Below are 22488 nucleotides of genomic sequence, written 5' to 3'. Positions count from 1 at the left end.
AAGTCTATCCAGGACAAATGGCTTAATGTTTGTTTCTGAGAAGTTTCCAGGGACAAAGACTCCACAACCTCCAGAAACCAGTTCTGTTGATTATTAATATCTCTAATCAATGATATACATTAATTGTTTTTTATTTATTGGTTGATTGTCTGCTATATTACTTTGCCATATAATAAAATTTTTCTTTGTGTTATTTAAATAATTTTCACTTTATATCCACTTTTATATTTAGCCTTCTCTGGACTTCCTCATACATTGAAGATGGTAATTGTCACCTATTAACATTTTCCTCTTCAGTTTAGATAACCTCAAATTCTTTACTGTGTTAAAAATATTTAATAAATGTAGTGCTTTTTTCCTCCAGTTCTTCTCTAGGTTCAACTTATTGGGTAGTATAGCGGAAAGATGACCTCAGAGGTCCTGTGTGGTTAAGAATCTTCTTTGTATTGTGTTCAATGTGAATAAAATCTCTATTAGTTTTGTGTTGAGTCTAATCTGGAATCTGAACCTTTTCTTCCTTCCTCCCTCTATTGTCTGGAATAGTTAATATTCCCAGACCTAGAGTTTTGCTTGTGGAAAGTGTTTGTTGTTTTTGTTGGTTAGTTGGCTTGACGTTTTAACAATTCAATTTATTTAGTAGATATGCGAGTTTTCCTATTTTATGTTATTTTTTTGTGTCAGTTTCAGTATATTTTTTTTTATAAAGTGAATTTTGACCTTTGTTGTCTAATTCGCAGTCCTAAGTATTTCACAAAATGGTGTGTCTCGTTAAGATCTAAGCACTCTGTAGAGAATACTTCTTATTTGATTTCTAATACTGGTGATTTGTGTTTCATTTCTTTTTTTTTTCCTTAATCAGTTTTGCTAGTGGTTTATTAACTTTATTAATATTTTTAAAAATAACTTTTAGCCTGATTTGTTTCTGTAGTATTTTTCTTTTTCCTTAATTCTTTATTATTGTTTCCATTCTGTACTTTTTCCAGTGTGATTCTCTTTTAATTCTTAAGACAGAAGCTGAGATTATGGATTTCCTGTCTTTCTTCCATACTCATACATTCATTTAAGGCTACACACCATTGCCTTCTAAGCACAGATGTAGCTGGTATCTCTTGTCTTCTCTAGTGTATTTCTAAACTTTGTGCTGCAAGCCACGTCTGTCCCATAGGATATCCAGCCCATGAGCCTGCAACAATGCCAGCCTTCGTGTGTCTCCATCCCTCTACCTGAAGCTATATTCTGTCCAGTGTCACCATCTCATATGATTGCAGCCCACGTCTGACCTTTTGTGTTGTCAAGGTTTTCTCTCCCCTCTGTCCATACCACCTTTCAAAAGTCTCCATTCCTTGTTCTTGTAGCCCATGGCAACCCATATGAGTCTCCATTCCATCTCTCTAAAACCCATGTCAGACACCTAATTTCATTCTCTCACGTACTTGCAGCAGGTATCTTTCCTCGAGTGTCTCTATCTCCTGTGCCCTCATTTGAAACCAGACCTCACATGTCTCTCTCACTCCATGTGTCTGCATCCCTTTCCATCCTTGAGTGTGCCTGTCAGCTGTGCTTCAGCCCATGCCAGCTCGTGTTTGTCTACGATCTCTATGCCTCCAGCCCATCTAGACAACCAGTGTTTTCATCTATTGTTCCTCTAGGCCCTGTCTGAACTCGTGTGTTTCCTTACCCTGTACCTGTAGCCCATGTGTTCCTCAAGTATTTTCACCCAGTGTCCCACACTTGGGTGTCATTCACCTGTTAAAGGATATCATGGTTCCTTCTAGGTTTTGGTCATTGTGAATAAAGTTGCTTTTTATATGTTCTTAGGGGTCTGTGTGTGGATGTATATTTTCACGGTAGTTGGAGAAATACACTGGTGCACAATTGGTGCATGATATAGTGACACTATACTTAGCTTCACAAGAATTAGCAAGATGTCTTCTTAAGAGGTTATACTATGTGTATTCCCATCAGCAATGAATGAGATTTCCTATTGTCCCACATCCTCACCAGTAATTGGTATTGTCAATTTTTGGTTTTTACCTATTCTACTAGAAGAGTAGAGTATCTCATTGGTGTTTTAATTTGCTTTTTCTTAATGCACAATGGATTTTATTTTCCAATAATTCCTTGTTGTTGAGCAATTTATATTTGCTTATTTCCCATATATATATATAGTTTTTTGGTAACTTGTCTATTCATATTTTGGTCTATTTATTTTAATTTGGGGGGTTTGTTTTCTTGTTGCAGCGTTTGACTTGTTCTTTGAATAATTTGCATGCAAGTCTTTCTGCAGATATGTTTTACAAATGTCTTAGTAAGGAGTTTGTATTTCCATTCTGTGAATGCTGTCTTTCCCAGATTGGAGAGTTTAAATTTAACCAAGTCCACATGATCAATTCTTTTCTTCATGGATTGTGCTTTTTGTGTTGTATATGAAAACAAATCATCAAACTATAAATCATGAAGATTTTCTCTGATTTCCCAGCATGAATTTTATAGTTTTGTATTTTATATTTAAGTTGATGAGTGATTTTGAGTACATTTATTTCTAAGGTGCAAAATTTGTGTCTTTGTTGATTTATTTCCATAGGGTCGTCCTTTTGTATCATCACCATGCTTGATGATGACTAGAGACTAAAAGACTAAAGACTAAAAATCTATTATGTTTTATGTTGGAGTGCATTTATTGTCATGACCAAGATCAAGTTGTCTGTACTTGCAGAGGTCTATGTGTGGACTCTCCATGTTTTTTCATTTACCTCTGTGTCTATTCATTTTAAAATATCACTGTCTCTTGATTATTGTAGTATTGTAAAATATCACAGTCTCTTGACTTTATAATTAATCTTGAAATTGAGAAGTGTGAGTTCATCAATTTGTTCTTCATCAGGATTGTCTATCTGACAAAGAAAGTCTGTATGTCTGTGTTATATCCAATGCTGAAAACTAACAAGCTTAAATAAGCTTTTATTTACCAAATATTATTTCATGTCATGTTAATTGGAAAAACATTTGGATTTAGAAATAACTTTTCTAATCACTTACTTCAAGTTAATTGAATAGAGCTCTTAATTTTCACCATACCCTCCAGAGGTAAAATACCGTGCACATATAACATACATGGGAACCCTCATACATTGCTGGTGGGAACACAAACTGGTGCAGCCACTAGGGAAAAATGATGGGGGTTTCTCAAAAAATTAAAAATAAAAATACCATAAGATCCAGCTATTCTACCTCTGCATATTTATCCAAAGGATATGAAGTCAGTAATTCAAAAAAATGTATGCACCCCTATGTTCTTCACAGCATTATTCACAATAGCCAACACTGAGTAGCAACTCAAGTACTTATCAATGGATGAAAGAATAAAGATGTGATATATATACATATATACCATGAAATACTACTCAGCCATAAAGAAGACAACCTCATGCCATTTGTGACAATATGGATGGACATTGACGGTATTATACTAAGCGAAACAAGTCAGATAGAGAAAGAAAAATACTGATTGATTTCACTCATATGTGGAAAATAAACAAACACATAGATAAGGAGTACAGATTGTGGTTACCAGAGGGAAAGAGAGAAAGGTGTAAAGGGGCACATAGGTATGGTGATAGATGAAAACAAGACTATTGGTTGTGAACATGCTCTAGTCTATACAGAACTGAAATATAGTAATGTAGACCTGAAATTTACACTTATAAGCTATATGACCTCAATAAAATTAACAAGAAATTTATTTTTAAATATAGCAAGACCCACTTTACACCTGGGCTGCAGGCAGCCCACACACTCATTGAATTACACAGAGAGGCAGTTTCCCAGGTGAGTCCTGTCTGTTTTGCCACCATCAGAACCTCCTGATGAAGAACACAGGCCCAAGGATGCTGAGGCATGTGGGACCCCTGGAGCAGGGAATGGTCTGAGAGTGTGTGACACAAAGTATCTGTGCAGTGCATACTGGGTAGTGAGTTTGTGCTTCTCTTCAAGGTATGCCTTTGATCATAATCTGCAGATAACTCAAGGAAAATCACTGGTAGTCTTGTTAAATGGAAAATTCTCATGTCCCAACTTCAATGCTGCTGAGTTAGAATTCCAGGGAAGGGGACACTGGACTTGTGCAGTTATTACCGTGTAGACTGAAGTCTGAGAAGCACTGCTGCTTGCGTCCAGCTGTAGCCACTGCCCGAGGTCAAAGCTCCACAACTTTGTGAGGCCTGAGACGGATCCCAGGGGATATTTCTGTCTGTCCTCTGCAGAGGGGCGGCCACCTTACCTCTTCCCGCAGACTCGCTTCCCTAACTGGCTTCCTTGTGCCTTTCTTAGTCCTTTTCTTTACCTTCAGAGATAACTGGGAGAGGCAAGATAGAGATACAAATTTGACTAAATCTAACTTTTAAGTAATCTTTAAAAAATTGTACAGCGTTCAGAGGTAATATTTAATTTTCTTTTGGGTTGTTTTTTGTCTTTGTGCCTTTTGTTGTTTTAAAGTATTTTGTGTTATTGGCTGGGAAGATAGCATGAGATTAACATCAGCTTTATATGGAGGCGTAAACCAGGAAAGCACTTTATATTTGTCACACGGAATAAAGAATCACATTTGTGTAATGATGTATAAAGGAATTTGGTTGTTTTATTACTTGTTTTTTCTTCTTTTTGACATAATAAAGTCACAGTTTCTTCTTGGTGGACTGAGCAGGACTATTGATGTCTGATCTATAAGTGAAGAGTTAATAGAAGGACATTGTTACTATTCAGAAATCTCTCCCTCACCAACTTTTCCTAAATGGTAGCATGGGTGTTAGAGTTAAGAATTTTGATTTTTCCCCCATTGGATTATAGAGAGAAATATAGTGATTAGAGACTTAACTTGGAGTTGTAGTCAAAGAGCATAACATAAGAGCACTGAGCTTGGGCTCTGCCATTTATCAGCTTTGTAACCTGAGTGAGTTTTCTAGCCACTGTACCCAGTCTCTTCATCTGTAAAATGGTGAGAAGAACAACGTCTACTACATCAGGATATTTTGAGGGATGTAGGAGTTCAGGTATGTTCAAGCACAGTAGTAACATTCAGATTGCCGTGCCTGGTTCAGTAGAAGTGTTTGCTGCTGTTATTATAATTATCATTATTTCATCTCCTTATCTTCCTCATGAGTTCCCTGTAAAACCAACAATGATCCACAGTGTCAACAGTTTTATTCTAGGTCCTTACTTAAAAGCCTGCAAAGGGAGCCTTGTGCTTATAACCTCCTGTTTTATCCCAGCCTCTGGATGGATGCATTGACCTTTTTCTTCTTTGCACTAGGCACTGAATGGGGGCCCACACCCAACCCTGCATGTCCTCCTTTTAGTATCCGATACTTTTGAAACACTGCTTAGTGTTTACTTGGTGGACTATAATCCCTGACATGAGAAACTCATGGGAGATAAGATGTAGGAAATATTGTTCCATGTAGGTCTCTGAGTTTATCATAATGCAGAGTACAGTTGATCAAGGGCCAAGGTAGAGTTCCTTAATGCAAAGATCTTCAGAGATGAGGGTGTTCTAATGTGACACCACCTGAAAATAAAGGAAGAACATAAAAGCATATGTAGTTTTACAAGGAAAAGCACACAACTAAAAGAATTGATCTCATTAAATACACTATTCTATTTGTTTATGTATCAAATTACTGATAGGAAATAGCCACGTGTAGAGATAGTAGAATTAATCGATTTCATAGAGAATTCTTTTTAACAGTTGTTCATATCTTGTGTTTTACATCATCGATTAGGGTAATGATTTCAACTTTTCCTGTCCTAATGTCTTTATCTTTCTCAATTTTTCCAAGAGATATATTTATATTATCCTCTAAAATTCTAGGGCAATTTAAAAAAAGTTATGAAACATTTTAAGTTGTTGATATTGTGTATTGGAGGAACACTAGATTGCAAGTGAATTAGTGATAATTAGAGTTTTAGTTTGGTGAAAGATGGTAGTTGGAAATGATACCACGATGTTTGTAACCCAGTTTGTTCTTCATTTTTTGATGTAGGTTTCAACATGACAGAGCAAGTAATTTTTAATATAATAACTTGTCTCATTTTAAAATATGTGTTCTTGGAGAGGGTGATGAGGTAGGTAGAAAATAGTTTAATGTAGTGACTTGATTTTCTCCAGTTGATCTGTTATAAACCCAACAGCCATATAGCATCCTTTTGTCCAAATGACCTGATGGCACTTTCTTGACTTTTCTTACTGTGACTCTAGCAATCTGAGGTCACACTATCTTCTCCCTCCTAGTCATGTTTTCAGTAGTAAGAGTGACATTGTCAATAATATAGTGACAACTTTGCACACAGTCTACTATTTACTAAAATATATATATCAATTGTAAACTTTGATAATATAATTGTTAAGTTTCAACTATTTGCAGTACACTTAACAACTGATTGTTACACATTATTGTGTAGTGACATCATGGTTAAAATCATTATTTGCAACATGTGACCCTTTTCAATTTTATTTTAAAGGAAAGGGTTCAAGAACTCTTTTCTTCTTGAAGAAGAACGATTTGCATTTCCATCTTAGAAAATTGAGAACTTGTTTTTTGTCATTTTTTTTTGTCTTCAGCTCTTCTATGTATTGGTTACTAATTCACATGTCCAGTTTCTTCAGATTCATGGTGCTACCTCCTCTGCCTTTTTCATGGCCCTCACCTTAATTTTTCCATAATCCTTTCCGTGAAAGAGGTTTCTCTCCACCTTCATAGATCCAGGAAGGAACCGACCCTCCTTTATATGAACTTGGAGACAGATGCCAAGGTGAAGCCTTGGTGCCCCTCCCCACCAGTGAATTGCAGAAGGGCTGCAGATACCTGTGAATCTTTTGCTCCCCTCCTGGCTCCCTACACAGTTGGCATTGTCTCCAGGGAGGAGCCCAGCTTGGTACAATCAAATTTTTGAAGTCTATAGAAGCCTGCTGAAAGATAAGACTGGTTAGAAAGGACATCAGCAAGCAGTGTGCTCCAAAAGTTGGTGGCAGAAACATTAAGAAGACGAAAACCTTTCCGTTTATCTTGTTTTCTCTTTATCTTCTCTCCCTTCATTTTCCTTTACTTAGATGGTACAAAGCCTGTCCACCCCCCATGGTGCTTGTTTTTTTCCTCAAAGCCCCAGTACATTGCTATATATCTTAGTTGTATGTCAACCCATGATGGCTCTTTTCCTGGAGTCCCATGGCATTTTATTCATATCTCTTTCATTCAAATTATTTCTGTAGTGTAATTTATCTGTTTATACATATCTGTCTTACTTGCAGACTGCCAACATTTCAAGACCTTTGGGCACATAGTATATACTTAAGTATTTGAGTAAATAAATGCAGCTCTTTTGTTGAATAAGATCTAAATAAATAAAATACCTATTCAGCACATGAAAGCAAGCATTTGAGAGACAGTTTTGTGGCTGCTAAAACAGACTGTGGATCAGTTTAGGGACTCAGTGCCAAAGTTACTCAATAGATTTAGATAAAATAAAAGACAAAATTAACTTTAGTTTTAAAATTCATGGAGAACAGGAGCAGGATATCTAGGTGTGAATCAGGACTTGATCATTCTTGTTGCATCTTTGGAAAATCCAGTCCTTTATGTTTCTATGAAAATGTCACTGGTCAAGAGAATGAACAGAGGACTGATTTTTAGAAAGGCAATTTGGTCACAGGAAGTCCTGGAGGAAAATATATGGAAGGAGAGCTGGTAGAAACATGGCAGAAACGTTTTGTGTATAAACCCTAAAGATTGGGTTTACATGCTGTCTGAAAGTACTGTAACCCAACTTTTCTCCAATATAGATTTGAGCAGCTTTTAAATATCTAGCTATACAAAAGGACTACAAAGGATAATAGATAAAACTTAAAGGAGTTTAGGATGGAACAATGTAATGAAGCTGAAGTAAGCCAGCTCACTGAAAAGTGTTTCGGGAGGACCTGCAGTTTTCTTTCTTTTTTTTTTCCTTCTTTTTATTTATTTTTTCCCCCAAAGCCCCAGTAGATAATTGTATGTCATAGATGCACATCCTTCTAGTTGCTGTACATGGGACGTGACCTCAGCATGGCTGGAGAAGTGGTGCGTCGGTGCTCGCCCGGGATCCGAACCCTGGCCGTAAGTAGCGGAGTGCATGCACTTAAACACAAAGCCACGGGGCTGGCTCGGAAGGACCTGCAGTTTTTAAAGGTAGTTGGAAATGTATCCCTCAGGTTTAAAGTAGAAAGCGTAATGGGAGCAATTCTCTATCATCTCATGTCCATGAGATTAAAAGCAACAGTCTCTCAGAGAAGCAAAACTTTTCTGGTCTCTAATGTCTCAAAAAGTGTTTTGAATGGTGCCTAATGAAAGAGATTCTGTATGACATAATGTAAATACGGTATCATCAACTCATTTCCAAATTTAGTTCAAACATTTTAGGACACGTTCAATTGAGGTAATGCAGAATTCTATGAGGGACCAAGGAAGAGGCCGACAGCATTCTCTCTCAGCTTTTCACTTGACCAAGTGAGAAAATGTTCTTGAACAGATTGACCACGTCTCCTCAAGGCAATGCTCCATTTTCAATTTTTCTTTTTGTAAACTCAGCCTGCGTTTCCCATTATATATGCAAGCTAAAGCCTGTCTGTAGACATCCTTCGTTGGCAATGAGGAGCAGATCCATACTATTAAGTAATCAAATAAGTAGAACATCTGGTTGGCCCCTTTTAGGAAAATGACAGGTTAAAGCCCACCTTCATTGGTGGAAGGACATGGTATACCAGAATTAAAATATCTACCACTTATTATGCAGCTAATCATAAGTCATGCTATTTAAATGAAACTGAATGAATTCTTCTTCTATTAAGTTGACTAGATTTTAGTCAAACTGATGTGTAATTTTATATAGGTGCATTTTTACTTAAAATGTAAAACTCTTTAGAGACCACTTCATTCAGTTTTAGAGGCATATTTTGTATATTTTGGTGATTTTATTTATTTTCCTTCATAGCGGAGAGGCACATATTACTCTTTTTCTTGCTGCCCTCTCTCTCCAAGATAAAACTCATCCAAGTTTATTTTGTTTTATAAGGCATAGGCTTATATTGTGATGATAAAGAGCTCATTTCTGAAACATATTTGGAACTGTAGGGAGCCCAGAATTTTAGATTGTGCTCAGAATTTTGTGAGGTAACTTCAAAAAAGATGGAACATTTAAAATTTTGCCAAGAAAGTTTTCTTTTACTTTTCTTTACAGTAATTAAAAAAAAAAGTTTAGTTTCTTAATTCTTCAGATGGGTGCGTGTAGGAGTTGGCAGGATTATATGTACCCTTGAGAGATCTCTCTCTGAGTTACTCTTTCAAAACAACCATCCTGAGAAGGCACCATGGCTTGGCGGTTAGGTGATCACACTCCGCTGTTAGTGGCCCTGGTCCAAATCCCGGGCGCGAACCGACACACTGGCTTCTCTGGCCATGCTGAGGCCGCATCCTACATACAGCAACTAGAAGGATGTTAAGCTATGACATACAACTACCTATTTGACCTTTGGGGAAAACAAATAAATAAATAAAATTAAAAAAAAAAAGTAATTAAAAAAAACACCATCCTACTTCATGAATATTTAATGGAGACACTGTCAGTCCCAGAGATGCTGAGAGAAGCAGTTCCCAAAGCTCCAGCAGGTCCTGGGAGAGGAGAGCGATGGTAATCAGTGTCATCAGAGTTTGGATGAGCAGTAGTCATTCTCTGGATGTTAGAACTGAGTGGAGTTTTCAAGCACAGCCCAGTGACTCTAGACCTGAGCCCTGCTCAGAAGCCAGTTGACCTGTCATTCACTCTGAGCATGGTGTCTTCCCTCTGCTCGTGCCCCTTTTTTTCATTTATCATGCTTCTCTTGACTCTTTCTCTTTTCTACACCTACTTTCTTCTTTTTCTCTCTTTCTTACTTTTACTCTATTATATTCCTTCTCCTTAGCATTTTTTTCTTCCTTGTCTTATGGTTCTCATTCATTTTCTTTTTATTTTGTAGTACAGTTACTCTGTACATCACTTTCATCTTAAAATATTGACCCTCTACAATTCTGAGACTTCAGTTAGCTATTTTGAAGAGAGTATTTTGATAAAATTCTCTTAGATGTTATAACATGCTGATTCAAGGAGATAAAAACTATCACAAAAGGGATGAGGATGGAGAATGAATTCAGTTCAGGTAGCCATGGAATTAGACAGAGGGAAACTGAGAGCTTAGGCGTGGGTGTTCAAAATATTTCCTGATACGTCTTTGCAGTTCATTGTTGTGGTAAGCTGCACACAGTCTTATTTACTGCTGGAGCCCAGAAGTTTGCTCCTCTGGGCAGATCAGCAGGTCTCGGCCTATAGAAAAGAAGCTAGGAAACACTGCATGCATTTCTAATGTAAAGAACTGTTAATGTTCCACCAGGAGACCCTTTGGGCTCTTCCCTGCACTATCTGAATATAAAAAGAGGAAGAGAAGCTTTTCTCCATCTGCACAAAACCAGGACTTTATCTTGAGTTGGAGAGAGTTTGCATGTGACTGAAACCAAAAGTTTTCCTGAGTTTGGATTTGTTTTAATAGGATCTATTGGCTGGCTTTGATGTTAAAGGTCTTTATTCAAAATTGGCTACCTCTAGTTCTAAGTTCAGAGTGGAGATTTGTCAGTATAAGAGAGAAGAGTCCCTTTTGGATTAACTCAGTGAAATATAGTATTTGGAAAAATGGTTATATTTGAAGGCCACTTGTTAATATTCTGTCGCCACAATGACATCTGTAGGTAAGTGACTACTTCATGCTATTCCCGATGATTTCTGTTTGAAAGACACACCCTGAGCTTGATAATTAAATGGCAAGCAATAGAATATATTGGAGCATATGAGGAAGTCATTTGGGGTATATCTAATTCGGACTGAGTTTGTTTTTCCAAAAGGGCCTGTCACGTGCATTGTGTATCTGCTTTGCCGTGTCTCAAAGAGAAGAGCAAATGCCCTTAACATAAGGATGCAACTTCCCCTTCATTGACATTGCCTTAAGGATAAACATTTCTCCCTAGGCTTGGATTTTACTGCTGCACTCATCCTGTGACAACCCAGCTCCAGACAACAGACCTGCCACCAGCCATGCCCAACGAGACAGCAGACCTGCTCCACGCTGTTTCCATTTATAGCTATTCTGCCAGGGCAACCTAGCAGGGCGATCTTGTGGCTATTGTAAAAGGGACATTACAATCGTATGTGATACTTGATCTTTGACGGTATATAACCACTCTGTACACCCCACTTCTTCGGTGCCCTTCCTTCTTTATGGAAGGAAGGCTCAGGGTCATGGTCCTCAAAAGTTAGCTCATAATAAATTCACCCCAATTTTGATTTATACATTGGTTATGGATTATTTATGTAGACATTTGTTGGTGTAGTCGTGGCAAGATTTCAGAGAAACCCACCAAAGACCACCTGGAATCTACACTGAACTGGCATTTGGTACCAAAAGGAGCCCATTGTGCTCCCCAGATCACTGCATTCTTCAGGTGACCCAAGTGAGTTCTCCTGAAACCTGGACCTCTTTATTTTAAGTCGAGGGTCCAGAGTTTATTTGAGCTGTTTTCAAGGCTTAAGACTAGGTGCCTTAAGGGGGTACTGATACATTCCCTAGGTCAGAGGAACCTAGGGAGTAATTCCTAAGAAAGAGAAATGTAGAGAGAATTTGCTAAACCAGAGGAGCCTAGGGGGAACTTTTGGAGTGAATGGGGCAGGGTAACTTTTTAATATGGCTTAAAATTGGGAAGAATTATGTTTACAAAGTGTGAACAAAACTGCTTTATAGAGAAATGAGAGACTGAATCTGTTCAGCTCCAAAGAAAAGGGACATTGCTCCTCCCGACCTTTTGGGAATTCTCAAGCAACTGAGAATCTCATCGGGGGTGTCAGAGACAAACCCCACGACTTGTAACCCTCCTTCCTATAGCAAGGTCCACTATCATTCATGTTAATTTATCACAGGTTAGTCCGGGGACGTGCACGAGAGGGTTAGTCACCCACACTCCAAAACCACACAGCAGTACCTAGACTGCGGGCGGGAGAAACCAAGGCCTGTAAGAAAGTGATTACGACCTTTCTTTAGGGAGTAACACTCACAAGCAACACACTCCTGACCCACTACACAGTCCCTAGAAATTGTTCAGACTTTGTAGCAAAATAAAAGAAAAGGAAAGTGGGAAATTGAGTTTGCTTGACCATTCCAGGCTGGGCTGCCTGGCCTCTGAACCCAGGAGACTTGCGCAAGTGCTAAGACAGCAGGGGGCCTAAGACTGAAAGAAAAAAGAAATTGGAAGGAAGCTTTTTGGAGATGGAAACTGCTAAATTTTCTAAAACAGCGGCTATAAAATCTTGGTTGCGTCTGTCTGTTCTTTATGTGCGTGTCTCTACATGTTTGTTATATGTGCACGGTATTTTACCTCCAGAGGTTATGGTCAAAATCAAGAGGTCTATTCAATTAACTTGAAATAAGCACTCACAAAAGTTAGTTCTAAGTCGAAATGTTTTTCCAGTTAACGTGATATGAAATAATCTTTGGTAAATAAACGCTTATTTAAGCTTGTTAGTTTTCAGCATTGGATATAATGCAGATATGCAGCTTTTATTCGTCAAATAAACTGATGTTATTTCTACTACAAAACTGGTCTCAAAAATAATAAATGATGGCTAATATTATCTAATGTCTCATAAAGTCTTGTAGGCAATCTAAATAATTATTGAGGGGCCGGCCCCATGGCTTGGCGGTTAAGTGCATGCGCTCAGATGCTGGTGGCCCATGTTCGGATCCAGGGGGTGCACTGAGGCACAACTTCTCCGGCCATCCTGAGGCAGAGTCCCAAATATAGCAACTAAAATGGTCTGCAGCTATGACATACAACTATCTACTGGGGTTTTGGGGGAAAAAATAAATAAATAAAATCTTTAAAACATAATAAATAAATAATTATTGAGAACAGGTAACTAAATAGATGAGTATTAAGTGAACTTTAAACAATAATCATATGTTATAATGTATATAGCTTCTAAACTCTTTTTGGTGACTTAAAAATTTAGGATTTTGTTAAATTTTATGATAAAAATTCATTGAGTATCTAGATCGTTTCCAAATAAGATGAGATATTAGACACTGTTAAATATAGGTTTATCTACTTTTGGCTAATTACAGAAAAACTACAAGGTGTTTTGGGTCTATTGGTAAACATGTCTTGTGTTTTATTTAAAAGATTGTACTATAAAGTAACATGTTTCCAAAATTATAGAATGTGTCCATATAAATTTGTCAAGCCACAAAATGCTAATGTAAAAGAAATGTTATAATTGCTTACTTAGTTTTTTACTTAAAAATTAAGGTTTCCAAGAGTTAAAAATTTCTAATATGTGATTAAGCTACTAAAAACTTAAGAAAAATATGTTTGTATTCAAGGAGAGTAAGATGTGAGTTTTCATTAAGAAGATATAAAAAATGGAAATATTTTTGTTTGGTTAGGAAAGATAAATTTGCCCCGAAAAGTAGTAGAAGGAAATAAAAGGAGTGTATGGCACAAATTCTGACTGTAAACAAAAAGTTATAGAAGGTTTGCTGAAGAGAAACCCTGAGGAGTTTTATACATGGTCGAGTTGGCTAAGATTAATCTAAATCCAACTAAGTAAATGATTTTTAATATCAAATGTAAGCTGGTACAAAATTCAAATTTGGTCTTCTTCCTTTTAAAAGGATAATTTTATTCTACTCTTTTTTTTCCCCAAAGCCCAAGTAGATAGTTGTACATCATAGTTGCACATCCTTCTAGTTGCTGTATGTGGGACGTAGCCTCAGCATGGCCAGAGAAACAGTGTGGTGAGTCAGTGCGCACCTGGGATCCGAACCCAGGGCCGCCAGCAGCAGAAGGCACGCATCCAACCGCTAAGCAACAGGGCTGGCCCTATTCTACTCTTAATCTTCTCTTGATAGAGGTTATTACTTAAAAAGATTTTTCTTTACATTTGAGTTAAGTTTATCTAAAGAACACAGATCTGTTTTGTTAAGGTGATTTCCTATGTTCAAAAAACTGAGGTTTCTCTATTATGCTTTTTTTGACTGTTTAAATGTTGTTTGTTAATTAAGCCTGGTTTCACTGCGACAAGAACAGGAACTCCTTGATCTTGTCTGACCAAATGTTTAAAACCTCTCTGTATTTTTGACAATCTCCCCAAAATTCATATCCTAAATAAAGTGTTTCTTATAACTTTTTCTTTGAGAATTTTCAAAGATCCCTGGCAATTCTCAAGTAAATTTGATCTCTTCCTATAAAGAGGGAGATACTAAACAAATTAGGCTTGTTAAGTATGCTAAATTGCATGGGAAGCATTACCAAGTAAATGATAAATCTTCTTAGGTTACACTGCATAGGTAAATATTACCCACTATTTTAACCCTACTATCTTGCTTCCAACATTACAAGAGGAAGGACCACGACTGCATTCTATTTAATTTGGTTTACAGATGGGTCTTACTTAAATGATAAGCAATATATTACCAAGCTGGATATGCTGTCCAGCCTTGAGAATCCCTGTGTGGGGTAAGAAGGAGAATCCTCCTCTGCCCTTTCCCTTAAGGTTCTTATGGCTGGCCAAATAATTAACAAGACAGGTTAGCAGGAGAAAATAATACCAAGCATAATAATATGTATACATGGGAGAAACCTGGGACACTGCATTTCTCAACACAATAGCAGAAATTCTCATCTTAAATACCGTCTTTACGTAAAGACAGAGGAGGATGTTGGGGGTGGAGGGTGTCAGTTACAGGAGATGACCACTAAAGCACGGTAAACAAGAGTAAGGCTATTATGCAGATTTAAGGCCTCACCTTCCACATTGATAAGCTTCTAGAAATGACGTCATCCCACCTCTTCCCAATACAGAGAGAGAGATACCTTTACATATGGAGATTTCCCTTATAAATGTAAATGTTTGTCTGGCAACTCCTCACAGGGCCATCCAGAGAATGTGGCCAGAGAGACAGAACTTCTGATAAGATGGGCTTGTTGATGCCTTTCTTATTGTAACATCTATTTTACATTATATTACAGCCATCAGATAGAAGAGCTGTTGCAGGAAGGAGATACTATGTCAAATTCTTTAGGCAGTTAATGGGGGAGGTCAAATGTCCGTCAGAGAAAACAATCGAGGTAAAGAGATATATTTCAGGGTGGCCAAATCCTGATCTCGCACACCTGCTAATTCCTATAACTCTGCTAACCCAATAAAATACTTCTTTCCACAGGCTTGAAAGAAATCGCCACGGAAGAAGAGAAACAGATATAGCAGTCAAAAAGGGGAAATTTTATCACCCCTTCACAGATGTGGCTTGCACCCAGTAAACAAACCCATAGTACTGTGGGGAGACAGGGAAAATTCCCCTCTGCCTTTTCCCTTAAGGTTCTTATGGCTGGCCAAATAACCAACAAGACAGGTTAGCAGGAGAAAATAATACCAAGTTTAATAACATGTATACATGGGAGAAACTCAGAAATGAGCAACTCGTCCCTCTGTCTAAGCTGCTTGCTTAAGTATTGTAGCTAAAGAGGAGGAAGGTGTTGGAGGTGGGTAGTGGTCTGGGACTTCAGAACGCAAGAAGACAATTCTTTTCAGTGTCATCTATAGATAATGTGGTCAGCGAGAGATAGAGATTTTTGATAAAAGGGGCTTGGTGGCCCTCCCATTGTAAGATCTATTTTACATTATCATTACAGCAATCATGATAGAAGATCTGTTCCTGGAAGGAGCCACCATGTCAAATTCTTTAGGCAGTTAGTGGGGGAGGTCAAATGTCCTTCAGAGAAAACAATCAAGGTAAAGAGATGTATTTCAGGGTGGCCAAATCTTGATCCCCCACAGTCCCGCCTTTGAAACTAAAAGTTTCACAGTCCTTTTGAAACTTAAAGAAGTTTCATAGTCCAGAACCTGAGTTAGTAGATTGTTGCATCTCACTGAACATATTTCTTAGTCCTGATAATAGATCAGTTCAATTCAGTTCATTTTAGAAGCTGGTGATGCAGGTGGGCTCTCAAGGTTACACCTATATTGTGGAAGCAAGCAATCAAGTATTTAATAGAAGCATTTTTATGTAAAGAAAAGAAAAACAAGGTTAATGGTTGGAGCAAGTTGTAAAGCAGTTTCTGAGTTTACAGGACAGCCAGTTAAGAAGATTTTTAGATGTCAGCATCAAAGCATCTTTTATAGTTTAAAATGTCTCTGATGATGTAGTCAGGTCATCTCTCAAGTTTATATCAAGTCCATTGGCTTCAGTTTGCAAGGCTTCAGGAAAAAGGGCAGGTTTAATTCTCAGTGATTCCAAATGAAAATGATGGAAAAAATGAAAAACATTAGTTTGGAGATCTGTAGCCAGATATTTTAGGAGACTAGAAGAAATCAGGATCCAGTCCAGTCAACAGATATAAAACACAAACCTCAAAAGACAATTCACAAAACTTGAATCTAATATCCGCAAATATACACTATAGTTTTTACTGAAATATAATTTTTCTCTCTAAAATAACCCTCATTTTTATCAAAGATAGACAAATTTAGACTAACTAGTTTGTAAAATAAGTCTAGTTCCAATAGAGTTGGCCCAATTATTTACATAAGTACATCAATAATAGCACTTGATCATATAAGCTCTTTTAAATCTGCTTTGCTGGAACTTTTTATAAGGAATCTCAGATTGAACTTTAAAGGCCTCTTGAGGACATGAAAGCCAAGCCAAGGATTTTCTCATCAGACTTTGCCTGCAATACCTACAGATTTGGGTGCATTCCTCTCTTCTGAGATTCCCCCAAAATATTTCGAGGTTCTTTGTACCTTCTAATTAAGTGACATTCTTTACTTATTCAGTAAATGCTGCTTGGAACATTGAACATAAGGCACTAATCCAATATTTCCACATGGCTTTATTCCATAAAGTCCAATGTTCATTCCTCAAATCTTTATGGCTATATCGCAAATATGATGTTCCAGTAACAACTTTGGTAATATAACCAGTGTTTCCAATTGTGTCCTGTTGTAAGGAGAACAGATTCTTATTGAAATTATGCAAATAACTATATTGCCATGAAAACAACAATACTTACTAAAATTTTTTAATTCTGGAGGGATCAGGTAGAGAGAAAAAGAGAAATATTTTAATATTGCTTATAAAAGTATCATTTACCAAATTTCTATAAGTTATAGCTAGCTCAGGTGAAAAGAGAAAAAGTTTTCCTTAAATCTGAAAAAAGAAAACATTAAAAATTCAGCAATACTTCAAATGAAAAATCATAAAAGTTATAATAATCCTTATCAGTTCATTCAGTCCTGTGTAATCCATTTTTGATCTCAATCTTTTTGTTAGTGGCTTCATGAAGTCATCAGTTTCTCCAAGAGATTTCTCTAATTTCTTACCCAGTTCAGTTTTATGATCAGCAAGTTTATCAGAAGCCTGTACTCCAGTGTAACTGTCACAGTCCTTTCCATGAATTTTTCTGAAGTTGAAACATTTTGCAAAAGCATTAGAGCAAAGAAATAAGTCTGTAAACAAGACCTCAAAATGGCAATTGACAAAGAAATTTGGTTAATTTTGTGACATACAACACTTTAAAATAATAATAACCAGAATTATTACTGATAACCAAGACAGATCAGAATTTCAGTAATGTTATACAATTTTAAAACTCCTATATCAATAACATTTACCCACAAAATACCACTTAAGCAGGTTTATCATCACTTGTCTGACAATGCTTCCCATGTAGTTTAACATACTGAATAAGCCTAATAAGTTTAGTATCTTCCTCCTTCTAGGAAGAGAGCAAATATCTCCACACTATGATGAGAACAAGACAACATCTGTTGTAGACAGCTGCCCCAAGACTCCGGACCAGGCCTGTATTCTCAAACTTAGATCCACTCATTTAAACCTTTGTTATGCTTAAACTGTATACCTATTTTATAATTTGATGGTGCTCAGGGCAATCTACCCCAGGAGGCACCACTCTGGTATGCGGATTATTTCAAGCTGAAGAAAATAAGGACTCAGAGAACTCAGGAAGAATATTTGAGTTTCCCCTCGCAAACTGCCTAAAGAATTTAAAACAAAAGATCTGTTTCAAGAAAGAGTTGTTATCATGATGGCTGTAAAGATAATTAGGATAGAGGTTACAATAGGAAAGGCAATAAGCCTCTTTTATCAAAAACTCTGTCTCTCCCTGACCACATTATCTATAGATGACCCTGAAAAGAATTGTCTTCCTGCCCTCTGAAGTCCCAGGCCACTACCCACCCCTAACACGCTCCTCGCCTTTAGTTGCAATACTTAAGCAAGCAGCTTAGATAGTGGGACGAGTTGCTCATTTCTGAGTTTCTCCCATGTATACATGTTATTAAACTTGGTATTATTTTCTCCTGCTAACCTGTCCTGTTAATTATTTGACCAGCCATAAGAACCTTAAGGAAAATGGCAGAGGGAGATTTTCCTTCTTCCCCTGACAAATTGTTACAGTTAAGATTTTCAGAATACTATCATACTTAAGGAAAGTGATTGATTTGGAACAGACTGGTATTAAAGTCCAGGCATTTATCAGGAGGCTCCTAATATAACTTAATGGTTATATAGAACAAATCTCTGGCCTAGACTACTGGCCTGATGGCTAAAACACTGCACCCGATCTTCCCTTAAATGCAAGGAAGGATTCACAGTGACAACTGCTGCCAACACTCCTATGCTTAAGGCCAGATGGGCTCATTCAGTGTTCCCCTGGTAGCTCCACCAAGCAGCTAGCTATATTTGTTCCTTTTTTAGGGCTAAATGATGTCACATCACATACAGAAGCCCTTAATGACAGTCAAGCAGGAATTGCCTTATTAAATACTAAGTAGTCTTTAATAAAAAGACTGTCCTTCAAAATAGAATGGCCTTAGATATTTTAACTACATCCAAGGTAGTACCTGTACAATCATTCAAACTGAATGTGGTGATTTCATACCTCACGAGTCTTCCAACGTGTCATCTCTGTTAAAGCACATGAAAAAGCAGGTGAATGCCATAAGCGATCCTGCGTTCAGTCTTGAATTTTTTGGTTTGCTCCCTTCTGGTACTGGTTCCTTTTTTCGATCTGGATTGTAATTCCTTTTTCTATTATTTCTTGGAATTCTTGTATTAGTCATAATATTTAAACTAATTGCTGTTTTCTTTACTCAATGCTGTAAGACTGTCATGTAAGCTAGAGTAATGAAAGCTGAGGTGGTCGATTGATCTTATAACCTTGGACAAACTTGCTTTTTTGAGAAGGACTGGGCCTAAGAACTCATTTTAAACTAATCTTTTCAAAGATGTTAAATTATTAAAATTGTTACTGTACTTGTTCTATAATTGTGAATAGCATAAATACAAGGAGTCATAAAAAGCACATATGCAGTGTTTGTGCAACAACCTAAAATTAATCCAAAACCGAAGAAATGCTTCCTCTATTAGTATATATATATATATATATATACCTCTGCGCTTGTCCACTATATCCAATTAATTCCCCCCAAGGTGGACAACTGGGCAAATAAATGAGACAAAATCCTGGCACCAAGGGACATGAGAGACCCAGGGCAGGCAGCACCCACTCTGGGGCCGAAAGACAATATTTTTTGATCATCAATGCTTTTTATCAAAAGATTATAGATCAAAAGGGAGAAAATGATAAATAAATGGCAAGCAATAGGCTATATTGGAGCATATGAGGAAGCCGTTTGTGTTAAAACTAATCCAGCCTGAGTTTATTTTTCCAGAAAGGCCTGTCACCTGCTGCATGTATCTGCTTTGCCATGTCCCAAAGAGAAGAGTAAATGCCCTTAAGATAAGAATGTAACTTCCCCCTCATTGGCATTTCCTTAAGGATAAGCATTTCTCCCTCGGCTGGGATTTGACTGCTGCACTGATCCTGTGACACCCAGCTCCAGACAACAGACCTGACACCAGCCACACCCTCCCCACTGGCAGAGCAATCTGGCAGGGCGATCTTGTGGCTATTGTGAAAGGGACATTGTAATTTGATGTGATACATGCTATTTGATGGTATATAACCGATCTCTACACTCCAATTCTTTGGTGCCCTTTCTCTTTAGGGAAAGAAGGCCCTGGGCCATGGTCCTCCAAATTTGGCTCATAATAAACTCACCTCAATTTTGATTTATAGATTGATTATAGATTATTTACGTCGACATGTTTTACAAGTAATATCTTGAAAGGAAAAAACAATAAAGCAGCAGCCCTGCATTACACATGAAAGTTGTGCTCCCCCTGGAGGGAAAATGAGGATACACCATTGGTCGAGTACTTGATATTATAATCCACTGGTGCCTTTCAAAAATATAGCTATTATTGTAAGAGTAAAGATATCCTTAAGAATACTGTCACAAAACAGGTTTTCCCACCTTCTTTTTGTCAGAGATGAGACCGACATCAGCCCGGGGCACTTGAAGAGGTATGGTGGACTCAGCTAAGGGTTATTTAATTACTGCGAGTTAATTAGCCAATAGCGAATAAGATGCAGAATGATTAAAAAGAAGTAAAGGGACATAAAGTTGGAAATAATTAAGAAAAATAGTGCCTTCAAAATATCCTCTCATTATTTTTATAGCATTTGTTTTGAGGCATGACTAGGATAGTATGTTAGATTTTTCTAATCCTTATCTCCAGGGCATATATTACTGAGTTTTTCATTAAATATGATAATGTCAAAGAAAACCTTGACAAAAGTATTCTGTACTATCAACAAGGACAAAATATGTACAACATTGCTCTATATATTAATATTACAGCTGTAATAGTCAAAATATATATTCATGTGTGTAAAATTATAATGATTTTCTATTTTTCTCGGGCTGTGAACCATGGTAAAATATATAGTAATAAGCAGAAAACCTGATGAACTAGATGATTTAAAACACCTGATGTTACAGCTAGGCCATTCAAGGGTGAAATAAATCAATTTCAATTTCACACCTTCTCCTTTCCTTGTAGCCAGTGAAGTGTCTGGAAGACCGAAAACACATAAAATTAATTGAGAGTTAACAATATTTGGAAGCAGTTGAGGTTAAACCCTCAACAATGGTGGCCTTACTTCTGGAGCCATTGACTCTTTGTCATAAGTTTATTGTATAGACGAGTTCTATTCCTAGATGATTTGTGTATGTATCATAGAAGAGAGACAGGGCAGGAGAATTAACTATCACTCTACACCGCTTCCTTTACTGTATTACCTCATGCAATTCTTACAGTAATCCTTTAAAGTAACTATTATAATTCACATTTAACTGATAAAGAAAACAATTTTTAGGGGCCTGCCTGGTGGCACAAGCAGTTAATTGCGCGCATTCTGCTGCACCAGCCTGGGGTTCACCGGTTCTGATCCTGGGCACGTGCCAGTGCACCGCTTGGCAAACCATACTGTGGTGGCATCCCGTATAAAGTGGAGGAAGATGGGCACGGATGTTAGCCCAGGGTCAGTCTTCCTCAGCAAAAAATGATGAGGATTGGCAGATGTTAGCACAGGGCTGTTCTTCCTCACAAAAAAAAAAAAAAAAAGACCATGTTTACAAAATTGATCAAGGGTAAAAGGGAAGATCTGAACATCAGTCTGTTGGGTTTTATGCCTCATATTCTCTCCACTGTGATAAAAATGGTGCTTCAACATGGGTACTCACCATCTGGCTATTTAATACCGGCTCCTGCCAACAGCATTGGATGAGATGAGAGGAGAAGTTTATTTCCAAAGTTATTCTATTATATTTAAACTATACTATTTATGAGTCAAACGTCAAGTCATATTTTAGAGGCATAGAGAACAACTGATTACTTCACGTACACATATTCCAGTTTTACTATAACTTTTGTGTGCCACATTCTGTCAAATTTGTGTCAACTTGACCAACTTTAGTGCTTCACTGTTCTTTTTTAAAAAACTTACAATTTCATTTTCCATGTAAAGCACCTTGCTGTTTTCTTCCTAGTCACTAGATGGCAGTTCTGTATCTCTGTAAATTACCACTGCAGCAGGAAATGAGATGTCTTAAACCAATTTGTTCTGTACAAATGATGGACATAGGAGGACTTCTGGTCCATCAAGGCTGCCTGTGTTATTCCGTGGCTGTAACGGGGATGTCCAGGACTGCTTAGGCAGGCATGAAGCAGAGTCAGAAAGAATACTCTAAGTTCTTCTTCAGATGTGAGTTCAGGCACTTACCATCTCACCTGAGCACACTAGAGTTTATTTAATGTGTTCTGACTCTTACTCTCTCTGTGTACTTAATAAGTCTGGGAGCTCCATACCCCTAGAAAAAACAAATGACACATAAAGCTTTTTCTCAACTAAATGGAGTTGAGGGCTATGGTGTTGCCCGAGAGTCTGATGCTTAAAG

This window comes from Diceros bicornis (genome assembly GCF_020826845.1).
Source record: "Diceros bicornis minor isolate mBicDic1 chromosome 30 unlocalized genomic scaffold, mDicBic1.mat.cur SUPER_30_unloc_2, whole genome shotgun sequence".
Taxonomy (NCBI): Eukaryota; Metazoa; Chordata; class Mammalia; order Perissodactyla; family Rhinocerotidae; genus Diceros; species Diceros bicornis.
Note: the sequence above shows the minus strand (reverse complement) of the source record.